The 20,144-nt window shown below is 37.8% G+C and overlaps 1 protein-coding gene across 1 annotated transcript in view; it reads left to right on the top strand.

Moving 5' to 3' along the window:
• Positions 1-10,456: 10,456 nt before the first annotated feature.
• RNF144B (ring finger protein 144B) overlaps positions 10,457-20,144 on the top strand; it is a 76,786-nt gene continuing 67,098 nt past the window's right edge. Inside the window, exon 1 of the mRNA XM_059851591.1 lies at positions 10,457-10,484. The gene's annotated coding sequence lies outside the window, so the exon portion shown is untranslated. The remainder of the gene's footprint in view (positions 10,485-20,144) is intronic.

The following is a 20,144-nucleotide window of genomic DNA, read 5'->3' as shown; positions in this document are numbered from 1 at the left end:
AAATGAGGATTAACATAATATGAATATTATTTAATAGCAGAACTGGAAATAGGCTCTGAGTCTGCTGATTTCCATCCATACTGTGTAGGCAGTGAAAAAAGAAAATGGAAATTTACATCATCTTTCCTGAAGTCAGTAGAACATTAAGCTGATCAAACTGTACAGTCCCAGAATACCTTTAATTGCTAACAGGAACAGTTTATCTGGAAATGGTTCTGATAACCATTCTGTCACCTTTGGTGGTTTGGCTGCCTATGAAGCAGCAGCCTCACTGTTCTCTACAGCTTGGTGTTTTAGGATGAATTACTGGGTTGCCATCCATGAAAGGCAGCTGGGATTTGGGACAGAAACCTGAACATATGGTGGATATAAGTTGATGACTTTTCTCTTCCAACTATTATTTTCTGTGTTTGTGAATGTGTATGTGTTTTATGATGCATGCTTTGCTGGCATGAAAACTGTAACGCGATTATTTTCTTCAGTTTTTGAGGGTGACTTTAGAACTTTGGCTGTTGGTGCTTTTCAGGATTCCAGCTCAAAGCAACCAAACATCTGTTACTGTAGGTGTCCTATTATAGTGCAAAGTATGCACAGGTCTGATGTCTCCTGTATTCTCACTACCACATTGTTATGTGCATTGTGAGCAGGTTTTAAGGTATATCTTGAAATGCAAAATTAACTTCAAAACTGGTATTTTTTGGATGTTGGTTAAGATGGTGCATTATTTAGAACACTATGTAGAACAACTGTTTCACTTAAATCTTATTATTGATCCAATATCCACAGATAGGTGCATTACAAAAATTTTAAAAGATTTAAGAATTGGTAAAATAGACTTTGAGTTTGTTAATTTTCTGCAAAAGTTTCTAGAGTGTTTCAAATTTTACCCTATAGTTTTTATATAAATTATTTTACAAGACACTTAAGACTTTTTCTTCTTACAAAACCTTTGTTATTGCAGGTATATTTATTATTTCTTCTGTTTAGAGGAAGGTGATAGATATTTCAAAATAAATATCTCAGCTTTTCCAAGTAATTATTTTATAAATAAGCTAAAAGTCTTTAATACTGGAAAAATGAAAACCATCAAACTTATCAAAATCCTGTGATTCTTTGAAATTATCTACTGCTTTTTGGAACAAAGCATGAGTAGTTATGTGGACCGAAGTAGCTTTGTGGAGTAGAACATATTCTCATACTTTTTGATAATTTGCTCCTGATGCTGAAGATTAATGTACAAAACTCAGACAGAAGTAGACAGCACACAATATAATGCCTGTGCCTTGAATTCAGTTGAGTTTTTTGAAATAAATTATTATGTTATGTTCTTGTTATAAATGGTGGTAGTCTGTAGTAGCTGCTAAGTGGAAAATTACGTAAGAATTGTCTCCATCATTTTATGTCTGAACGATGTCTTTGCGTATTCACAATTTAATGAAATATTCTCCTTTCCTGATGAAAGTTTTATGTTTGGTTTTAGTCTAGAGGTTGACTTTCCTGGAAAGCTTATGGGAAAATACTTTGGCTGGTTTTGATTTTAAAAAAAATTGTATGCTTTTCCCATTTGAAGTGCAGCTGGAGAAAGAGACTGATGTTACATAAACACAACTGTATAATATGACAGTTTTAGCCTGGCCATTTCTCATTGAGGGTTTAATTACTTTGGAAATAAAAAATTGAAAAAGTATTTTAAAATTTTGATGTCTGTTTCTAGTTTACTCTTAGCTGCTTTATGCTGTTTTGAAAGTCTTACATGCTGGTTGCTACGGTTTGGTGAGGCTTGTACTGCTCTGCCCTTAAACTGCTGTAAATTAGTACCAATTAATAAGTACCTACTACACTTGCTTGCTGCTTTTGGTGGGATGAGACTTCCTTGGATGCTTAGTTAGGCCTTAAGGGAAATACTTAACACCCGCTATGTAAAGCAGCTTTTATTACTCATGAGAATTAGACTTTTTGGTGGTGGATTGCAGCATTGATTACAAGATCCTTGGTCACACGTGAGCTTTGTAAAAGCCCGAACACTCTGATCTCTTGGAAGAAGTCTGCCTCTCAGAAACAGGTCCTGAAGCCCCAATGCTTTAAATACCTATGAGGTTTCCTGATTTCCTCACCATATAAAGATGGATTATTCACATACTTAAGGTTTCTACAGTTGTGTGCAGGATTGTCGACCTTAACAATGTAACATAGCTGACATCTCTGTAACAGGTTTTAAAGCTTTATATAAAAGCTAGTAGATAGTACTACCTAATATTATTAGGTCTGGTTGTTTTATAACATTTCTCATTTTGGGCTTTAAAAGTGAACATGTTGGAAAAACTAACAATTTGCTTAATTTTCCTTAAAATTTCCTGTAAGATCTGTCAGTTCCTAAAGCCTCGTAAAATCTTTCCAATGTTTTAACAAAGTCCTGGATGTAGCAATGGTGAGAAAAGTCTTTTTTTCCGTGGTAAATTGCAATCTGATGTATCCCATTACTGAAGCCAGCTGGGAGTGTACTCAGACTGAGTGATTCAATTGCAGATTTTCTGTGTGTCACTTCTGACTTGTAAATGTCAGTTCAATTTGTAAGTTTAAGCCTCCATCTAATCTGCAGCAGGTTTTGCTGTGAGGGAATGCTGATGCTGAACAGTGAAGCAGGATCTAGCATTAACTACAGAACTTAAACCTTATTAAAAGCAAATGCCATGGCTCTCATCAGAGCAAGAACTTTCTTATGTTGTGGCTATTTCTTATTTAAAATGTGTACATATATATCTCATTCTCTGGGTTTTTTTTTTAGGTTGTTTTTTTTGTTTTTTTCCTCTGGTGTGTTTAAGAGGTGACTTGGCAAGGTAGAATTTGGCCTTGCAGTATGCATCAGAATGGTCAATAATACAGGGGTGGTATCATATATGTATTTTCTTAGAAGTCTGAGTGTTGTTAGATTACATCTCTTTTGTGTGTTTCATTGACTAAGCAATTATCCTTTAGAAAATGTGTTCACCTTTAGTTTCCTGAAAAAGTTTTGCTTGTCTTTTCAGAGTATTTTTTTCTTTTAAACTGTATTGAAAAAAAACCCAAAATCCAGAGACGTGACCTTACTTGGCATAGAAGGTCACATATCTTGGTTTACCATCTGGTTAAGTAATTCAGCTGAAAAATGAGCTAGGCAACAGAGCAATTTTTGTCATTTTTGCAAGTGCCTTACAAAAATACTTGAAATGCTTTCACTTCACACTTCTTCATAGCTACCTTCCTGCCCAGTTTTAAACACAGCCCTCTGTCTTCACTGCATTTTCTGTCTCAGAAAAAATGAATAGCAGTCTCTCAGCTTGCATACGTAGGAACATTCAGGAAAAATATTCTAAATTGCTGCATAAACATTCTTTATTTTTAATTTGAGCTAACTTCAAAAGTTTATCAATTAAATCACATTCAAATCTGTTTTAGGTTCTTTTATTTGGAAGTGACTTTTGTTTTGAATTCTAAAATAAATTAAGTTAAATTTACTTCTTAAGTAAATTAAACAAGAGCATTTAAACTTTAGTTATCATTTAACTAATACATTTTAAAAGCTTTTTCAAATTAATCTTCCAAAAAGTTCTGGCTAATAAACCCTTCTAAGTTGTGATATGGGGATTGCTGAGTTTGCTATGTCTAGTTCTCTGTTCTGCTCCTCTCCTCAGTCTGCTGGACAAAGAGCAGCAGAACAACATGGATACTTGTTGAGCAGCTAGTGTGGTTCACAGATGGTACACAGCACAAACTTACGTTCAGAGAAAGCAAATCCAGGGGGCAGTGAACTGGGGAGGCACAAGGCACAGACAGATTGCTTATTGTGCTGCAGCAAGGGCCATCTTCTGCAGGAAGTGGGCCAGGCAGGAAAAAGGGGTAACATCTTCAGTGTTCCCTGACACCTTCAGGTTTTGGCAGGACTTGCGTCAGTAGCAAGAACACCTCTATTAATGATCTGTCTACAAACAGTGAAGTAGGAATATGCTCTCTCCGGAAATCTCTGTTAAGTTAAATTGTACAGTGAGGTGGTTTTGGTGATTTGTTTGTTTGTTGTTTTGTTTTTTCTTTTTGTTTTCTTTAAGTTTGTATTTTACTGATACTGAAAATGGTTCTTCCAAGGGAATTTGCTGGGGAAAAAGGCAGAATGTACAAAACACGCGTTGCTCCAAACTGACTCCAGTTTTGGGTGATAATGAATATTCTTGTTCAATGTAAATTATACTGAATTATAATGCTCATTATACTGGAGTGTTCAGCTCATTGCATGTGGAAGTAGCCATTGAGTGTTTGAATTTGAGTACTATATATTCATACTCTCAAGTAATACTGAGTAATTTCTTTGCGTAGATAAGCTGTGAGAGTCCTTTTCTTTATTCATGCAATTCTTGAATGTATTCTTGAATATCTTTCCACACTTTTCAATCAGTACAAAAGTCTGCTTGTCATGTGGACATTCCTGATTCTAAAGGTCCTTATGCAGTGAAACTGTGGAAGAGAACTGGAGAAACTGTGCAAGAGGAAATTTTGAATGCAGTTAGTGGTGGGATAAGGCAAGCTTCCTTCTCTGGAGTTATCATTATATTCTGTACAGATAGATTCCACATGTTCATCCAAATCATTCTCGTTTATATGGTTCTGGCTGGGAACACTGACTGCTTTTCAAACTTAGTGTGTAGTAATGCATATTGAGCTTCTTTATAACCTATAAGTAGTTACACATCACTTTCTTCTCCTGTAATCTAGACCAAATAATCTGAAATTTTCCTGGTAGTAACCTGCAAAAACTCCAAAATATGCCCCTTTAAACATTCCTGAAACATCCCAAACCAAATACTCCCTTTTGACTAATGTAACAGATCATGTTCTTTGGCATGGGCTCTGCTCCTGACCTCAGAGAAACAGTCATGAAAATGAATTGAAACAGTTCAGAGCAGTTGGAAGCAGCTTCTTTGGAATTACTACTAGGTGTTGGTTTCTGCATTCTTCTGAGGATACCTGGTTTTGTGCTTGGGGTTCTTCTGTAAAGAGTTAATAAGTCGTCTTCATAGACTTGCAGCTATTTCTGTTCTGTATTTTGCTCATGTAAATTAAATGTTTCATCCTTACAGCATATTGGACTTTTAAAACTTGTTTCTTGGAATGCAGATTTTTTGCTTGCTTGCATTTCTTGTCATTGCAGAGATGAGTACTGGCCTGTTTTGCTTTCTGTGTTGCAATTTATTCTGGCAAATATAGTATAATATGGAAATTTGTCTATATTTTTTGTGCCAGTTGACATTTTCAGATACATTTGAAAAAGAACTCAAGTGTTTCAGGATATTTTAAAAGCAAATCTGTAGGTAATTGAAAAAATGAATTAATCTATGTTTATAGCTGATGAGGAGAGGGGTGAAGGGACAAATGTTGCATGTAGAGTTATTGCCCATTTGTTTGGCTTAAGTGAAATGATTTGGTTTATTTATTTTTTAAAATAGTAATGGACTAGGAAGAGAACTCCTGTTTATTTATTGCAAAAGTCGTGCTGCTTCAGCAAGATCACTCTGCCATTCATCAAACTGTCAGAGGAAAATGCACAATACTGGGGAGTGGAAGGATGTGAAAACTGTAGAACCCCCTTAAACACAAGAAAGTTTCTCATGTGCCTGACTATTCGTTCATCACAAGGGACTGTGCAAGGATTACAGAGGATGAATGTGCTGATTGATGCCTGTTGGCCTCACGAGGTGGAGCTGTTCTCCTTCCTTACCTTACTCTTGGAGGCCCTTGGAAGGAATTACCCTTGTCCTCAACATTGCATAGAAATACCTTCAGTCTGTCCTTCTGTCTCTTTCCTCCTCCAGGCCACTCACCAAGTGTTGCCACCCTCTTTTATGCTACTTCTAGCATTTATTAGCCACATGATTAAGTGTATAATAGACATGGACCAGTTGGAAAGGGATTAGGTTTATTGTTAAGGCTCTGCTGAGTGCCCAGACCTTGCAGATCACGTGCCTACACCAGTGCTATTCTGGCACAAATAGAAGTCAGGACCCTCTTTCTTTTTGGGGAGTAAGATGAAATTAGATCAGTTTTGGCTTAAAACTATGCCCTGATCTTGTGGCTGGATATGATGCTGTTTAGTACAACTGCCATTCCCAAAGGAAGAAAGGGATTTCTGTGACATTTCTGTGCCAGTTCATATACTTCTTCCATTCCTGGGGCAAGTCTGGTAAATTGGTCTGATGAAAATGGTTTCTCTTTTTTGGAGATTGGCAGAAGACTGACTGAATCTTCTGTCAGATTAGTCAGCAGGATTGTCTTTGTGGTTGCACTGTTACCAGGTCTGATGGAGAGGAAGCTAAGGAAGAGAGAGATGAGGGGGAACAAGGCAAGTAGGAGCTCTTCTTTCAGGGGAAGCCCACAGTTGCACCAGATTAGAAGGTGTTGGAGACCTATTACATCTAAATATTTAAAATAACAAAGTACAAATTTGAGTAGAATTTCAATTGAGGGTACATTTCTTTCTGTCCTCACAGTTCTAATGACTTGCTTTTGAATAAAAAAAGTTAGTCTTCTGTCATAAAGATTCAATAAGAATTAGAACTACTTTGTCATTAACAAAGCAAACCTCTGTTTTAATTATTTTGAATGCTTCTGGGTTTTTTAGCTCTTATGAAATGTTTCTGTTTTTTGTGTGTGTTAATAAAGTCAGACCTAATCATCAGATTTTGCAGTATCCACAGAGATTAGCCTACTTGGGTCTTAAAACCAAATGTAAAGTAATACGAATACTAGTTCATTGAATAATTTAATTTACTGAATAAAACATTAGATTAATTACATAGTATACATGGACATATTTTTATTAGCAAAACAAAATAAATTACAATTCTAATACCTCCTAAAACTTGAAACTTATACTTGCTTGTTTTAAACATTTGAATGCATTGATTTTTTTTTTTTGTTACACATGACTCAGATTCCCACCAGCCTGCTAAGTGTGTTAATTTACAAAAGCTGTAAAAGGCAGGCATTAAAAAAAAAAAGTCATAGAGTATTCAGAGTGCCCTCCAGCACTGACTGCATGCTCGTTACCTCTGACTCCCCTTGTGTGCTTTGTATCCTGGTTCTTTATTCTCAGGAGACACATGCATGTGCTACTTTGTCCTGAGCTACTGCCTGGGAATTCAGGGAGCTGTGATGGTCCTGTTGTCCATCAGCTCAGGAGATCCAGCTAGGGAATGAAAGGGTGCAGGAATGAATTAAAGCACAGGCAGAAGCACTGGCACAATGTCTAGAGGGATCAAGAGCGTGTATATGACGATACCCTTGGGGTGACAGGAGGGAATTGAAGGCCCCTGAGGACCTCCCTCATCCAGAATATTGGTGTGTGTGGATTTACTGAGCTCCTGCCTCTCTACATCCATCTTCTGGATGAGTGCCACCAAGCAGTCATTTGTCATTTGCCTGTTCATTACCCATTCTCTTCCCTTGGCCCTCTGGCAGAAGAGTTTGGGATATAAAGCTGTTTGTTCAAGCTCAGCTCAGATAACCTGATGACATAAACAAGGGAAAGGGGGGATGTGTTCTGAGAAAACAGTGGGTTGTTTGTTCACTGACATTATTTTAGGTTTAGGACTACTGCTTGTACTTGAGTAGTACAAGCAACACCGACTCAGCAAGTTTGTTGATGACACCAAGCTGTGTGGTGAGGTTGATGTGCCGGAGGGGAAGGGATGCCATCCAGAGGGACCTGGACAGGCCTGAGAGGTGGGAGTGTGCAAACCTCATGAAGTTCATCAAGGCCAAGTGCAAGGTCCTGCACCTGGGTTGGGGCAATCCCAACCATGGATACAGGCTGAGCAATGAGTGGATTGAGAACAGCCCTGTGGAGAGAGTCTAGGGGGAATTGGTGGATGAAAAACTGAATATGAAAGCCGGTTGCATTCTGGGCTGCATCAAAAGAAGTGTGATGCATGTTGAGGCAGGGGATTCTGCCCCTCTGCTCTGCTCTGGTGGGACCCCACCTGGAGTGCTGTGACCAGCTTTGGGGCCCCCAGCATAAGAAAGATGTGGATCTGTTGGAGCAAGTCCAGTGGAAGGCCATAAGGACTTTCAGAGGCCTGGAGCACCTTCCATGTGACACCAGGCTGAGAGAGTTGGGGTAGTTCAGCCTGAAAAAGGCTCAAGGAAGACCGTAGAGCAGTCTCCCAGTACCAAAAGAGGGCTCAGCTATGCCATGTGAGCCACAGATATTAAAGTACACAGTGAAGCTTTGTGGAGCTGGACAACTTTCCAGAACAATTGGTTTTTCCCCTGCTACTTAATTAAATAAGTAGTTAAATGTATATAAAGAATACTTTTAAAAACTCCCAAATCCTGTTGTCTTCCCAATTAGGTTTATTTTAGAAGAGAAAACTTGCTGGTTCTAAATGTATGGAGCTGAGTTCTAATACATTCTTTTCTTTTTTATTACGTCAATGTTGATAAATTTGAGCTTTGAAGACACCCTAAAAGTTTGAGAGTATTTTTGTAGGAAGGACAATTACAGACGTAATAACTGCTTAAAATCAGGTTTCATAATGTTATTTAAATATTGGAGATTTATGTGCCAAATATTGCTTATCATGTGATATGTTACCATGAGGCACAATGCTGTAAATGCAGGGCATCAAAACTGCTTGTCTAAAGTCTGTGCAGAGCTGCAGGCAGCCCCTCAGCACTGCAGAGCTGTGCTCAGAACTGCCCTGCTGGACCAGGAGAGCAGCCACTGCTCAGAGGTGAGCACTCCAGCTGCCTCTGGAAGGTCCAAGAGTTTGGCTGCTTTTCTGGTTGTTTACTGTTACGATTTGCTCTGAAGTGCTGAATTTTAATGTCACACTGTTCCTAATTCTGTATAATTCAACCAGTTTCCAGTGTGAGGCATTTGAAGGACTAGTGGCTGCTGTCTTTAAAGCTTTCATAGCTAGAAGTGAGCATTGAGTCCAGGGCTACAAACTGATTTTTCCAGGCAGGATGGTGGCTGTAGCATGTACTGCCACTGTGCAGCAGCTCCCTGCTTTGTTCTGGGTTCCACAGAATTTGAAGGAGCTTCAGTTTCAACTAGGAGCTCAGTTCATACTTGACTTTACATGAAACAGTTGTAAAACTTTTAATGTCTGACTTTTATTTCACTTGAAATGGGTTGAAAGCATCTCAGGAAAACATATAAATCTCCTCAACTTTCACATGTAATGTTAACAGGCATTTGAAGAGATCAGTGTAAAGTCTTATGAGATCCATAAACCTTTTTGATTGCAGAAGGAAAATGCATTAATTTCTGAAATCTCTCTGGGAAGTGGAAAAGAAAAATAGGTCATTAATCCAACGTGGAACAGAAAGTGTGAAGTTACAGCTTGCAAATTATTTTTGTTCAACGTACTATTAAAAGATGAAGACAGAAGCCCTTGTAACCTTTGTAACTACAGAATTACAGTTCTTTTTAAAGCATTTGCAGAAGATGCTATGGTTTTCAGTTTTCAGATGAAGAAAGTATGCTTGCTTACTTGAGTTGACCTTTGCAGATTCATCTCTCAATAGAGATCTGTAGTGCATGTTTTTTTCCTTACCCTGACCTTTTTTCAAGGAGGAGAAGAAAAAATGTTGAATGAATTTGGTATATTGTGTCTTTCTCAAGGGATAGATTGGTTGATAGTTTTGGCTATGTCAGGGTGAAAAGGAACTCTTGTGTTTGTGACAGTTGACTGGAGAGCAGCCGTCAAACATGTTTTTGAGTCATGAAAGTATTTGAAAATGTTCCTGTCAAATAATGGCATACAAAGTTCTTACCTGACCTTTGAAATTATTGCTTGTTTTAACAAAACAATCTTGTGGCATCTCTGGTTTCTGTGAACTAGGACCAGTAGGGGTCTTCAAAATTAATCTGTATTATCAATAATATAATAAAACAATCCAATCCCCCGTGTCAGAGCATCATAATTAATTTGTTCTAGAATCAGTCTGCTTTCTTTCATGCTGCATTTCATTTTCCTATGGAGGTCACAGGAAGAGAGAAATCATAACAAGATACTGAGAATTGAACTCTAATTTGCATGGGAAAATATAATAATAGTAAAGTAGCAGTAAATTTCCTTTGGGAACACAAGGTTTTCTTTGGTACTGTTGTTCTTGGTGAAGTTGTATGTGCTTTGACCTTGTCATCAATGACCTCAATAGAATAATTCCATAGACTTAAATTCACTACAGGATTTAATGTATTTTCCTTTTTCTTATATTCCCTAGATAATTTTACAGATTTCATAGGAAACATAAATTTCATTTACTTTTATATAACCAGCTTGTACTAATGCCAGGATGTTATAAACATTTTTAAAGCTTTTGCACAAATGTTCTGTAACTGAGTTAAGCGAATTAACATTTTCATTCCATATTTAAAATAATTTACACTTCTTGTTCTTAAAGTGACTGCAACACAGAAGCATCCTTTCAAGTCCCTGAAGAATCCTGTAAGTAAACGTATGGGAGTTAAGGCTGTTACATGTTCTATATTCTTCCTAATGGAAGAGTGAACAAGAAGTCACTGTGTGGCTTTTCATATGTCCAACTTGCCTTACAGAGCTCAGACAAAGGCAGATGTTACGCCTCTTAATCCTGTTAATTCAGCAGTGATTTTGATTGCACGTAATATAACATTATACTAAAGCAAATCTAAAGGTGGACTTTGAAATGACATCTCGAGGATGAATATCAGTTCAGTCAGAGGGCATGTCTTTGCTGCCAAACTTTATTCTCAAAACTTTCGCACAGTCTTTCTAAAAATAAAGAAATTATAGAAATATAATGTTTTTTGTAAGAGTATTTAATATATTAGCTTTTATCTCACTGCAGCATTACATTTCTAGCTCTTTTTCAATTGCAGTCATGCTGTGGATATAAAAAACTACTACAAATAATGAAATAAGTAGGAATAAAGTATCATAATACTTTGACATCTATTACATTATCTCCCTAAAGAAAATGCTTTGGTGTAGGTGAAGAATTGCCTCTCTTGCTGACAATAAGGATCCTTCAGGTTGAGAAACTTTTTAAAATTCACTTTCAAGAGCTGTATCAAGGCTAGTTAAAGTGCTGTAGAAGTACCAGTGTAACCATTTAGTCTATCCAAGTAATAACTTAAAGAACACTGTAGTTTTACCTTTGCCATCTCACTGTCCTCTAGACATGTATATTCCCTACTCCTCGCTCAGGTAATAGAAGTACTTTGTCCTGGACAATTTTGGGTGCATACTGAGGTCCAGGAGAATTGTGAGAGCTGAAGAAATCTCATAATCTCTTGTGCAAGTTTCATGTCTCCAAGGTGGCAGTCTTACATCCAACATTTTGCTGTTGCTAAGACCAAAGGCTCTGTCTGTCCCTCAGTAAATACAAGATATATAGGTCCTCAGCTAAACTAGAGGGGAGGTTTGGTGCTTTGGGGAGCTTCACAGGTTTTTTGGTTTTTTTTTTTTTTTTTGAAAGCTTCCTGCAGAGTCTGGTTATGGACTTTTGTATGATACTGGCATGTGTTTGTAAGAAGTTTCTTAAATTCAAAGTGCAGAGAAAGTGTATTTCTTTCACATCTGGATTCTGACTGCAGTTGACAAAACAGTGTTTCTAAGGTATAAGTGACAGTAAATTTCTGGTATTAGGATAAGAAAAGGAAATTAGTTACAATTTTGTATTAACTTCATTCTAATACTACAGCTGCTTGGATTAGAATCAGTTTCCTCTTAAAAATTGGAATGGTATTCATTCTAGGATAGCTGGCAACCACCCTTCACTGGGAAATCCATTATGTGATTGTTACTGGTGGGGGTTGGAAGATTCAATAACAAGTACTGTGCTGCTAAACTAAACTTTTTTGGGAACAGGAACTCAGGATATTGGACATTACAGAGTGGATCAAATTAGTCTATCAGTAGACTTCCTCCAGACAAAATGTAAGAAAATTTTGTGCAATTTTATGGATTGCCATATCTCTGTTTTGCAGCTCTTTCAGTTGAGAAGTGGGTTAAAATCCTTTCTCAGATGGTGGATAGGGAACTTGAAGCCATATTCTCTATATGTTTTTTCTATAGCTTGTGGTAGCACTGAGGAATGTTGTGATGTGGTTCACAGCTTATCTCCACAAGCAGTTTTGTTGACCCAAATGAGGGAGTGGGGCATGTGAATAAATAAGTCTTAAGCTAATAGCACCTTTTCTCCACAACATGATGTGGAGGTTTTTGTTTAAAGTGAATTAATTGTTTAAAGTGGACTGGGGTAGTCCTTCATGAACTTACCTGAATAGAACCTCTATGGAAAAAAAATACCTCTCTGGAGATGATTGCAGCATGACTCATTAGTCACTGATTTTCATCAGTGGTGACTGAGAGAGCTGAATAATTTTGAAAACTGAAGGCTCTTTCTCTATACATAAATAAGCTTACTAGTTTATTAAAATTATTAGTGGATGACTGAAATGTTGTTTAAACCCATGAGTCCTTTAAAATTATAAGAAAGCAATGTAAACATATTTTTCAAATAACAAACTGTTTAATTTAAGTTACTTGTTTAATGCAGATGTATCATCCAGTGCCTCAGATTGATTTTTTTTTTTTTTTCCCCTTAGCTGGAGGTGTTTGGTAGAGCTAATAGGCAGAGATTTACAAGGAAGTTCCTTACTTATTTTAAATAATATATTACGGTTGCTGTTAGTGAGCACTAGAGGGCTCCTTAGACTAAAGCAAAAGAATACAATGTCATGTTTGTCATCAAGGATATGTCTGAGGCATTTTGGTATTTTGAATTAAGTAATCAAAACCACTGTTTTCATTAGAATAGTTTAAGGCTTCCCTTTTCAAGAGAAAATAAATCAATGTATTGGAAAGGAGAGGAATATAGCCTGTTTTTACATAGCAAGTGTTTGAATTTTTGAGAAGCATTGCCTTTATATGTAGGCATCCTACTGGCTTAAATTTTTATAAATTTTTTTGATTAGCAGTAAAGATTTTTTTCATGTTCCCTTTCCAAGTGGTTTATTTTAAGATAACTTATGTGCATGGTTTATATTTCTTTTTGCTTGTCTGTCCACCTTTAAATGTCTTTCCTTACATGGTGGTAGTTTATAATTGCCCCTGCATTATGAAGCCCAAGTCTGCCTTGCAATCTAATAAATGTGATTGCTGTATGCAGAAGTGAATGTGAAATATAGCTATGCTGCTTTGGAAGTGTTTTTCAATCACTTTGGACTTGCTTTTCAAAAAAGGGCCAAACATTATATATTTCATGAATGTCAAAAATGATTCTTAGCTGGTCTGAATTTCTAGTGCAGCCTGAAAAGGCTTTGCCGTCTTACACTGGCTCGTATGTGGACTGAGTGTGTTTATTCCAGTGTTATTTGATGCCTAGTTAGTTGATTTGGGGGGGAGAGGAGGACCTATAAAATCTACTCTATGCTGATGGGAAAAAACCCCATGAAAGAAGACCACTGTATAAGCTGTAGGGGAACAGTGGTCTCGTCTTGGTTTACATGGTCTTTGTAGTCAGATCTATTTTTTTTCATACATCCTCTTGATTTTTCCTTGTATAGGGGTTCTTGTGCATAATTTTTTTGAGTGTTTTTCAAGGACACTGGCGTGTTGCAGAAGGTAATTGATATTAGAGAAAGGGAGAGACATTAAAAATTGAATTAGTTATTATGGTACCCAATTTACATCACTCTAGGTAGCATAATTTTTATTGTCAGAGGGAAGCCTGAAATTATGAGCCAAAATTAGTACAACTGTGCTTTCAAAATGGAAAGCTTTTACACAGACACAAATGTACACTTGTTTCAAGTGTAGACTTTGTGGAGAACAATGAGTAGGCTGCTTATTTAGAAAAATGAAGGGCATTTTTTCCCCAATAGCAAGTCAATCATCAAAGCAGCAAATGAGACTTTAAATAAAGGCTGAGAGATAGTTTATTTATGGGACCAGTGTTGTAGAAACCAGTGGAGATTTTTCTGTCTTAAATAATGTTGGCAGCAGCTGGGTAATTTTACTTAAAACACTTTCTTTGTCTGTCATGCATTCCCCACTTTCTTATATTTTCCTGGCCCTGATGTACTGTTTCCAGTCACAGGTATATGCAACTTATTTTTAGCCCGTGGTGGTGGTGTTCTGTACAAAACATTCTGCCTCAAAGTGGAATTTTTGGAAGTAAAGAAATGTAATAATGTAGTGGGCCCAAGAGCAGGAGATATAGTTGAACTGTTTCAAGATCAGAGTGATCTATTCCCATCTGGCTTTTCTTTCAGGTTCCTGAGACTTGATGACTCAAAATATGCATTGTTCAAAGGGGGCTATGAATTTACAAGAAGGAATCTTTCCTAGTCAGAAAAGATTCTTGCTGATGTTGAGTGAAGTGTTAACTGACCAGAACAGCTTGCAAAGAGAGCAAGGAAAGATTATTGTGGTCCATTTTATAATTTTTTCTCCTCCAAGTCCCATCAAGTTCACTTAATTGTTCTTACATGCTAGAAGCTCTTGGGGGGAGTGAAACAAAGACAATATTTGGAGAATGGTATCTAAGAGTGATGGTGGTAGAATTGGGGTGCTTTTCCTGCCAGGGAAAAAGATAGGGAAAGAGGATACAGTGTTGAAAAGCAATAGGCTGAGGCATCTGCTGTACTGAGGTCAGACTGTGAGGAGGAGTGGGGGAAGTTAGGGGGGAAGGAGGCAAAGAAAACCTGCTACAAGCACAAACTGTCCCTGACTGCTCCTAAACATTCTACCCCTCTCAGAACCCCCTAATTTCTTGCTGGTACCCACTCCTCATGGACATTTGGGAATCCCTCCAGACCTCCTTCATATCCTCATGCTTTCTCCACTGTAGTCCAACAACTTCCCCACCTACCATAACCTCACTCCTATCACCTCTGCCCTACCTACACCCCTGCTCTGCTGCTGTTTCCAAATATTGCTGGCACAGGAATGAGGACAGAAGCACTTAGTTTCTTTTCATCCTCGGAGCAGTAGCATTTAGTTTTATCCATCTTGCTGAGGTGCCTTGAAGTGATTCCATGGAGCTCTCTTCTCGCAAGCACTGCTAGTATTAGATCTAACAATTACCAGAATCAAAGTAATTTCAGTTTTCTTTGAGGATGAATGCACTGTCTGCATAGTTCAGTTTGCCGCACACAAAGTGAATTTGAGCTATGGATGTTAGACTTCATTAAAATGTCTTCTGGACACGCTATGGCCAAAGACATGTCCGGATGCTATATTTCTATTTTTCATCACTGATGAAGCATGATGCATGTGGTGACTTAGATTAGAAGATGACAGGCTTGGATCTGTCTCAGCTGCTGCTTCTAACTATCATAGAACCAAAATAGCAAAAGCCACAACACAGTTCATAGAGCTTGCAAAACACACTTGCCTAGGGAAAATGCCAGCCAGGTATCAAACACTTTGGCAATGAGAAGGTTCCTTTGATATAATCAGCAGTTTATCCCATGAGTGCAGTCTAGGATTTAAGGAGAGCCTGTGTTGGTACTAGGCTGAACAGACTGAATGCTCAGTGCAGAGAACATAATGCATTTAAAAAATATTTAATCTTATGTGTCATGGTTAGCTCTATTTGACTAGGCTTTGTTTGAATAAAAAATAGAATGTGAAATCCTGTGATTCTGGGAAGCCCGAACTCATTTCCTAGCTCTACTAAGTTTTTGCTAATGTGACTTAACATATGCATGTATGTAATTCTATGTACTTCCTACTTGAAATAATGTATTGTAATATTTTTAGCTTTTTCAATTCTAGGTTTTAGGGCAAGATTCAAATAATTTCCAAGAATTGCAGCATGTCAGGAGGAGACTAAGTTGTGACAAATAGAGTTAGGAAAGATTAATGTATTTCAAATTATTAGAAGATAAAGGCTTATATTTAAAAGTATCAAGTAATTCTAAAATGCTAATTTGTCTGAGGACAGGGTTCTTTGAAGGAGAATAATTTTGTTCTGTATTACATAAATTCTGAAGCAAAAACTTGCTGCAGACAACATTTGACTATATTGCTGGTAAAAACATTTTGAAAAATTAATGAAATGTATAATTTTGACATTTTGTAAACAAGTAATTATGCCAAGCCTAATCATCTACAAAAAAAGCAAGAATTAAAAGCACATTTAGAACTCTGTCTTTCTGATGCAAGAAATTCTGTTGGGTATTTTAACAAATGTAGGGATTGAGAATTTTAGCAAATGTGGGGATTCCTCTTTCTTCTATAATATTATTTGCCTCAATGCCTCTTTTAATTTATAACAAGTTATATTAATATTGTTCTTCAAAGGTATGGCTCTTTCTAGAGGAAAAGGTAATGTCTACCTGGATTGTGGAGAGGCAGTGAAAAAAAAGGAAGGGAAGAAAGTAAAATATTAATGTTAGACCCTGACTTCTGCTGGTAGAAAAAGATGGTGATGGGGCCAAACCAATTCCCATTACTTTGTATACCAGTAGGTGTGGGAATGCTGAAGAGGTCTGTGGTTTTGATGAAGTTTATAAAACCCACAGATATTTAGGAATCCATATAAGCAATATAATTGATGTTAATAGCTTTTCATATAATGCAGCTTATTCTTAATCTCAGAAGGTGGGCATTGGCGACTATTATCACAGCTAAATACTTTTTTGTGATAGGTATGCAGATATGTTTTTCTCTACCCATTATCTAAAATTGGTGTTTCCCAGTTTTCAGCTGAGAAGTTAGGTGGAAGTGGGAAATTGTATGTGGGTGGTAGTAAAAAATAACCCTTTTTCCAATGCAAAGCATATAGACACTCTCAGTGTACCCATGACTGTGTCCCTATCTTTCCATTCTTGCTTTTTATTTAGTTTTATTTAGTTTTCATGGAACAGCCTGTCCAAAGATTTACAAAGACAGGCTGGATCCTGTGGACTTGCCCCAACTATCCATGTTCATTTTGCCAAGAGTTCATACTTTTTCCAATTGCACATTTCCTCCGTAGAGCAAATTTTGCTCTAGGCTCCATGGCACAGTTTAAAAATACAAACACAAAAACTGTCTGACTGCTATTGAGATCTCTCTTATAACACAGCCACCAAAACCTTGTTAAATCTCTTGCTGATACAGCTGTGATATCTCACATCTAGAGGAAACTGAACAGCTTGCCACAAGTCCATCTTTTTTGAGGAATTGCATAACGCATCCTCTTCTGTCATGCCAAGGCCTTTCTGTAGGTGGAAGATAGGGCTGAGAACCTCAGTCTGAGGCAGCAGCACTGATCTTCTTAGATAGCTTCTTATTGGCTTCAATGAAATGCATAAAACTTAATAACACGCCTAGTGGCTATTTTCTCTCTTTTGAGTTAGCTGTGCGAATAAACTCCCAGAAGCAGAAGTTGTGCAATTAAAAATAATTTTCTCAGGACATTTTGAAGGGTAAATTTTCTGCTAAGTCTGTCATGCTGAAGCGTTTCCTGAAAAGAAGCACCAAGAAGTATCTCAGCAGCCTTCTCAAGAGACTAGATTTTCTGCTTTCAAAGAAAACACAGTGTGTGCAACCACCCTATGTATGCCTTTGTCTGTCCATCTTCCCTCTAATGGTGTTGGACTCTCTGCCCAGCTTTTGGTGGTTCCTGCCAGGTTGGAGGAGACAGAGTTCAGGTCTGGTTCATTGTGTTCAGCTGCTGCTGGTCACCCATCAGTGCAGATGTAGCACTAGGCTGGCAGGAGCTGGGAAGGAGGAAGGATGAGTGTGGTGACTCTGGGAAGGGGAAGGGCATGGAGAGGAGGCAGTGGAGAAATGCTGTGGGAGGACACTCAGGCAGAGCTGTGTGTGTTGGAGCAGTTCAGGTATTGTGCAAGATTGCTGTGAGGGAACATAGGCAGTACAGCTGTGTTACACTGGAGGGCTCAGGCACTGCATTACACTGTGGGTGCTAAATGTAGTACATGATTCTGAAGGAAACCAGGCTTCATTAGTCCTGCTGTTCCCAGGGTGACTTACAGAACAGTAGGCATGCTTTGATATATGGCTGTATACCAGCAAAACTTTCTGTGAATGGCTGGAAGACTGAGTGCTTTCTTTTGTTCCAAAGACACATTTTCATTTCCACAGAAAATGGAATTATTGAGGGCCTGCTGAGGATAGAAAGCCTGTAATTTATCGGGGAACTGCACTGGTAGGCATATCTAATCTGCCTAATCCATTGCCATTAGCATTGAACAGACAAAATGTTGAAAGCATACCTAAGCCTGCTGGTGATACAAAAGTGCCTAAAGCGAAATAGATTTTTTTTGTTTCTTGAGATTTATAGCTCACATATGTTTGCTAGACAAAAAAACCCAAATCCAACTGAATAATATTACTGTAACTTAGTTAAAGCTTTCTATTGACAGTATAAATAATGAGGACAAAGCTAGATTCCCTTTTATGTGCCTTTAGAATATTGATATAAAAATAGATCTTTTTGTGTTCATATTTCTTCACAATAGTTTAAAAGAATGCAGAGGCAGTAGCTCTACTGAAATGTATCTTTAAAATTGAGACTGGCATGTAATTGCATCAAAAGGGAAATTCAAGCTCTTCTGATGAGCCACAGTTTTGGAGGGGATGGAATCATCTTTGGTCCTTGTATGCAACTCCTCTGCTGATTCCCACTGAATTATTTCAAAAGGATATTTTTTTCTAACATTCACAAATGTCATTGTTTAACAACATTATCCCGCACAGTGTAATGCAGAGCAAAATAAAAAGGCACAAAGAGGAGTGAATAAAGCTTAGTGAGCAAGCTATGGTCAGTGTAGAAAACCAAACCAAAAATAAAAAGGTAAAGTGTAGTTTGGTGCCCTGTTTGGTGCTCTAGATCTCAAAGGCATTTATCCTGCAAGTGAGCCACTGGAAACACCAATAACTTCCTCCTCCAGCAGCATCTATTTGATTTTAGTTAACAAAGATCCTCATGAACCTGTTTGGTATAGTCTGATGAGATAATGTGTTAAATCCTGTGATAACTGGTCCTAATTGCACTTCTCTTCAGACGTTATTCATCTTTTACACAGTGGTGTTTTTCTTCAGCCTACTAATGCCAAACACTATCCAGGTATCACAGCTCTTAATTTGCATGCTCTCTTTAATGTTTTCTGTGGTTTTTTACTGCAGTAGCTTTGATTGAGTAGTCTTCTATTTTATTGACTATTCCCCTTGTAAGTTAGGGTAAATAATAACTATGACCTGCATTTTGAAGTGTTCAGTATTTTTTTTGTTCTTGAAGAACCACTGATTAACTGGTCAGAGCTGGTTTTTAGGTGACCTTGTAGCATGTTCATTTAGCGCTTTGCTCAGCAGCTCTTTGAAGGAGATGGGGTACAGAAGCAGAGGGCTTTTATCACCTTTCTTTTTTTGCCTCTTGGAAACCTTATTGGAAATTCACACACAGTGCTAGGATGCATTAGTGGTTTTGCCTTTTGCAGAAGTTGAAAAGCTCATTAGATACCATCAGGTTTGTTTTGTGCATGCTATTATGACAAATAATGCAATTGTGTGATCAAAATACTTGACTAAATGTTGTCCAACACTCCAGATGTTGGTAACATGCTGCGTGAACCTTCTGACTTTCCGGCCAGACCCCTCTGTCAGCGGTTTCTTGTTTTACTGTAGTTTTACCTAACATGGAGCAGTTGTCCCAAGAGAAAGCCTGCAAATGTAGCACAGCCCAGAAGAGGCTGAATAGCTGCAGGGAGCACAAATGGGCCAATACTGTTTTCTTGTAGTGGATGTCAATAGGGGGGGAAGGGACTGAAAAAAAAAAAAAAAAAAAAAAAAAAATATATATATATATATATATAAAGTGGATAGCTTGTTCAGTTGGGTCAGGCTGGCAAAAATGGCAAAAGAGATTTAATTGTTCTCACTTGGAAGTGGAGGTGGAAATGGGGGAGGAGCTCTGGAGCCCATGATGCTTCTTAAAGGCAAAAATCTCTCCCAGTGTCTAAAATCGTGGCAAGGCAATGCTCAAGAGTTATTTGAGCTTCAGGGCAGCAGAGTACTGTTCTGCACACACTTCATGGGTTTCAATTACTCTGCCAGACAGTATTGAGTAGTATTGAATCTGCCACTTGACTGGAGGCAGGCTTGATTAAG

Source organism: Haemorhous mexicanus, chromosome 1 (assembly GCF_027477595.1).
Source record: "Haemorhous mexicanus isolate bHaeMex1 chromosome 1, bHaeMex1.pri, whole genome shotgun sequence".
NCBI classification, from domain to species: Eukaryota; Metazoa; Chordata; class Aves; order Passeriformes; family Fringillidae; genus Haemorhous; species Haemorhous mexicanus.
This window is presented reverse-complemented; position numbering and strand designations above follow the sequence as displayed.